The 5000-nt window shown below is 54.3% G+C and overlaps 1 non-coding gene across 1 annotated transcript in view; it reads left to right on the top strand.

Annotated features, from left to right (window-relative positions):
* Positions 1 to 4138: 4138 nt before the first annotated feature.
* Positions 4139 to 5000, top strand: part of LOC126151578 (small subunit ribosomal RNA) — a 1909-nt gene continuing 1047 nt past the window's right edge. Inside the window, exon 1 of the ribosomal RNA XR_007532032.1 lies at positions 4139 to 5000. This exon is cut by the window's right edge and continues 1047 nt beyond it. This is a non-coding gene — a ribosomal RNA (small subunit ribosomal RNA).

The following is a 5000-nucleotide window of genomic DNA, read 5'->3' as shown; positions in this document are numbered from 1 at the left end:
GACCTGCTGCACCGACGATACCGCCATCTAGGCGACGCCACGCCGACTACAACATCGCTAGGTCCCACAGTGCCCATTTTTCGACGCCACCCACACAGCCTGCATCATCTGTCCACCACAGGAGCCCCAACGCCAGTGCCTGCGCCGCACGAAGTCGTCGACCGACAATCGCTCCACCCGCACCCGCACGTGCCCCACTCCAACCGCCCAAATCGCAACTCCAGCGGATGAATGGCGGACTCTTCCCGCACTCCTATCGTGCAATCCACCCCTATATCTTGCGTTTCATGAAGAGTTATATCCAATATGCCATATTCCCGCTGTCCCTATACATGCTCTAAGTAGGTCGCTTGCTACAGCAGCAGCAGCACCACCTCCGCGCGCTTCCCTGGGGGCACTGAACCGCAGGACGCGAGACCCCACGCCCTGTGGCAAACAGGGCTCCTCGCAGAATATATACGGTCCCTACCCCGCACAACGATGACGGTGTGGGGGCCATTGTACGACACCGCTTCCTGCGGTGCCAACGCTGTCGTAGAGTCGATACTCCATCTTTGGTAGAAGGCAACCATTCCGCTGTAAATGAGTACGTCGCTCGTAGTTCAGTCACCTCGCAGCACTGCTCAGTAAACTATGCAGGCCCACATAGATAGATCAAATACGCAAATGCCCCTATACATGCTGAACGTCTGTGCAAACAAAACGAACCACACGTCACCCGCACACTCTATCACCCACACACTCTATCACACACTACTCTCTGCCTGTAACAAACACAGATACAATAATTAAGCACCGGCATGGACCAACGTCCGGTGCATCCTATCCGCCACAGTACACCAACCAGACTATGATAACCAGGCCAGGAGGTCCAATCATAAAACAGAATATCCCACTCGTCCGACAACCACAATTGCTCAGATAAGCCACCAACACCCACACATGTCCTACACAGGGGTGCACCCAACATCACCACACTGCCTCGTCTTACAGCACAAACACACTGGCAGGAATGAAACACACAGGTCTGCCGCAACCACAGACACGGCTCGCCCCCCCCTCTCACTGGCGGAAAGCGCATCCCGACGTGACATAACTCCTTTGACACACTGACGCTGCCTCGGGCATCCACGTCCTACGGTCGATATCAACGAACCTCACCCCCCCCCCCCCCCCACAACACGCCATCCCATACCACATTGTGTACCGTACCCAAACCTAACGTGTACTGTACTACAACGCAATGTGTACCATAACACAACCCAGTTTGTACCTTAACCTAACCTATGTCACCTTAACCTAACCTATGTCACCTTAACCTAACCTATGTCACCTTAACCTAACCTATGTCACCTTAACCTAACCTATGTCACCTTAACCTAACCTATGTCACCTTAACCTAACCTATGTCACCTTAACCTAACCTATGTCACCTTAACCTAACCTATGTCACCTTAACCTAACCTATGTCACCTTAACCTAACCTATGTCACCTTAACCTAACCTGTGTTGCACCTTAACCTACCTCAATTTGCACCGCAATGTAACTCAATTTGCACCGCAATGTAACTCAATTTGCACCGCAATGTAACTCAATTTGCACCGCAATGTAACTCAATTTGCACCGCAATGTAACTCAATTTGCACCGCAATGTAACTCAATTTGCACCGCAATGTAACGCAATTTGCACCGCAATGTAACGCAATTTGCACCGCAATGTAACGCAATTTGCACCGCAATGTAACGCAATTTGCACCGCAATGTAACGCAATTTGTACCGCAATCTACCCCCATGTTGTGCCTTAACCTAACCCACGTTGTGCCTTAACCTAACCCACGTTGTGCCTTAACCTAACCCACGTTGTGGCTTAACCTAACCCACGTTGTGGCTTAACCTAACCCACGTTGTGGCTTAACCTAACCCACGTTGTGGCTTAACCTAACCCACGTTGTGGCTTAACCTAACCCACGTTGTGGCTTAACCTAACCCACGTTGTGGCTTAACCTAACCCACGTTGTGGCTTAACCTAACCCACGTTGTGGCTTAACCTAACCCACGTTGTGGCTTAACCTAACCCACGTTGTGGCTTAACCTAACCCACGTTGTGGCTTAACCTAACCCACGTTGTGGCTTAACCTAACCCACGTTGTGGCTTAACCTAACCCACGTTGTGGCTTAACCTAACCCACGTTGTGGCTTAACCTAACCCACGTTGTGGCTTAACCTAACCCACGTTGTGGCTTAACCTAACCCACGTTGTGGCTTAACCTAACCCACGTTGTGCCTTAACCTAACCCACGTTGTGCCTTAACCTAACCCACGTTGTGCCTTAACCTAACCCACGTTGTGCCTTAACCTAACCCACGTTGTGCCTTAACCTAACCCACGTTGTGGCTTAACCTAACCCACGTTGTGGCTTAACCTAACCCACGTTGTGGCTTAACCTAACCCACGTTGTGGCTTAACCTAACCCACGTTGTGGCTTAACCTAACCCACGTTGTGGCTTAACCTAACCCACGTTGTGGCTTAACCTAACCCACGTTGTGCCTTAACCTAACCCACGTTGTGCCTTAACCTAACCCACGTTGTGCCTTAACCTAACCCACGTTGTGCCTTAACCTAACCCACGTTGTGCCTTAACCTAACCCACGTTGTGCCTTAACCTAACCCACGTTGTGCCTTAACCTAACCCACGTTGTGCCTTAACCTAACCCACGTTGTGCCTTACCCTGCTCTGTAATTGGCATATGACACGTTACATTAATGTATTGTTGTCCAACCGCAACCGGCTCAGAATGTTGTGTACACAGCTATGTGTCATCTCCCCATAACAGCTGCATTGCAGTGTGGTACGCCATAGAGACGTGTGGGAGTAATGGACGCAGTGGATGGCGATCAGCATGAGCCGTCTGTTCATGTAGTGGCGCGTGTATGCAGACGTAGTAGTCTCTTCTCACACAATGTGATAGCACGGTGCCCCGCGTTCCACATCTGCGACATGCTACAGAGGCCGGTTGACAGTTGGTCGCGCAATGGAGATCGCATATGTACGGGGGCACCTTCCACGTGCCCTCTAGTCGGGCACATTTTGTTGCGTGGATGTGAGCGAATGTAGTGTGTCTTGACACCTGACAGGCAGGCATGCAATAATAGTTGACTTTGCAAACGGGGATGGACGTGTACGTTTACTGGTGACGTTACGCAAATGAACAACTGGTAACCCGTTGTGGTGCGGTTGATCTTGCTGGAGGTACATCTGTGAGGGCAACGATCGGTACAGCTACGAAGCGGTCCCCACCATACCAACGAACGTGAATGTGAATCTGGGTGTGAAGCGATACGCGGCTGTGGGTGGGTGGGACTGTCCCCGGCCGGTGAGGGGGGGCCGCCCGGCGTGCTGGCCGCGCGGTGCGTGGGCGCACGCGCTACAGCCGGCTGGTGGGGGCGCCCAGTGGCAGGCGCGCCGGCCGACGGACGCGGCAGGCGGCGCAGCTGCGCGCCGGGGCACCCTGCGCGCGGCGCCGTGCAGCCAAAGTGGGTCCTCGCGGACCCGGTGCGAAGCGCGGTGGACATCTGCAGTGTGCTGGTCCGATTGAGGACTGTGTGCGTTGAGGATGCGCCGCCGCCCGGCACTCGGCGCCGCGACGCCGTCTGCTGCTCGGTCGCCCCAGCGGTTCTCGCTGGTGGTTTGTATCGCAGTTGTGCGGACGTGTTGGCACGTGCGCTGTGCTGGGAGAGTTCGCTTCGGCACCCACGTGGGGCCTTTGCCCTTCTGTGGCGCTGGCGTTGGAGCTGCCGGTCACCGTAGGTGGCGCGTGTTGTCTCCCGCCGGCAATGCCACGACAGCACGCTCCCGGGCCTCTGTCGGCAGCGGCAAGCTCAGTTGGGAGCACGGGTGGTCGCACCTAAAGCGTCTACTCGCCTAACTCCGGGCGATTGCGCCTCTCTCGAACCCGACCAAGTACTTAGGACGGCGCTGCGCGCCGCCGGGACCTGAGAGGGTTTCGAGGTGTATTGTGCAGGGGAGCCCAGCCTCCTCCTGTTTGCAGAATAATTGAGCGGACGCTTGCGTGTTCGCGCGGGCCCCCGGGACACACTCCCGGGCGGCCGGCTGCTCAGCTCTAGTTGACGCAGCTCCCTGGTTGATCCTGCCAGTAGTCATATGCTTGTCTCAAAGATTAAGCCATGCATGTCTCAGTACAAGCCGCATTAAGGTGAAACCGCGAATGGCTCATTAAATCAGTTATGGTTCCTTAGATCGTACCCACGTTACTTGGATAACTGTGGTAATTCTAGAGCTAATACATGCAAACAGAGTCCCGACCAGAGATGGAAGGGACGCTTTTATTAGATCAAAACCAATCGGTCGGCTCGTCCGGTCCGTTTGCCTTGGTGACTCTGAATAACTTTGGGCTGATCGCACGGTCCTCGTACCGGCGACGCATCTTTCAAATGTCTGCCTTATCAACTGTCGATGGTAGGTTCTGCGCCTACCATGGTTGTAACGGGTAACGGGGAATCAGGGTTCGATTCCGGAGAGGGAGCCTGAGAAACGGCTACCACATCCAAGGAAGGCAGCAGGCGCGCAAATTACCCACTCCCGGCACGGGGAGGTAGTGACGAAAAATAACGATACGGGACTCATCCGAGGCCCCGTAATCGGAATGAGTACACTTTAAATCCTTTAACGAGTATCTATTGGAGGGCAAGTCTGGTGCCAGCAGCCGCGGTAATTCCAGCTCCAATAGCGTATATTAAAGTTGTTGCGGTTAAAAAGCTCGTAGTTGGATTTGTGTCCCACGCTGTTGGTTCACCGCCCGTCGGTGTTTAACTGGCATGTATCGTGGGACGTCCTGCCGGTGGGGCGAGCCGAAGGCGTGCGACCGCCTCGTGCGTGTTCGTGCGTCCCGAGGCGGACCCCGTTGAAATCCTACCAAGGTGCTCTTTATTGAGTGTCTGGGTGGGCCGGCACGTTTACTTTGAACAAATTAGAGTGC

This window comes from Schistocerca cancellata, unplaced genomic scaffold (assembly GCF_023864275.1).
Source record: "Schistocerca cancellata isolate TAMUIC-IGC-003103 unplaced genomic scaffold, iqSchCanc2.1 HiC_scaffold_1071, whole genome shotgun sequence".
NCBI lineage: Eukaryota > Metazoa > Arthropoda > Insecta > Orthoptera > Acrididae > Schistocerca > Schistocerca cancellata.
The sequence above is the reverse complement of the archived record's forward strand: the minus strand, read 5'-3'. Positions and strand labels throughout refer to the sequence as shown.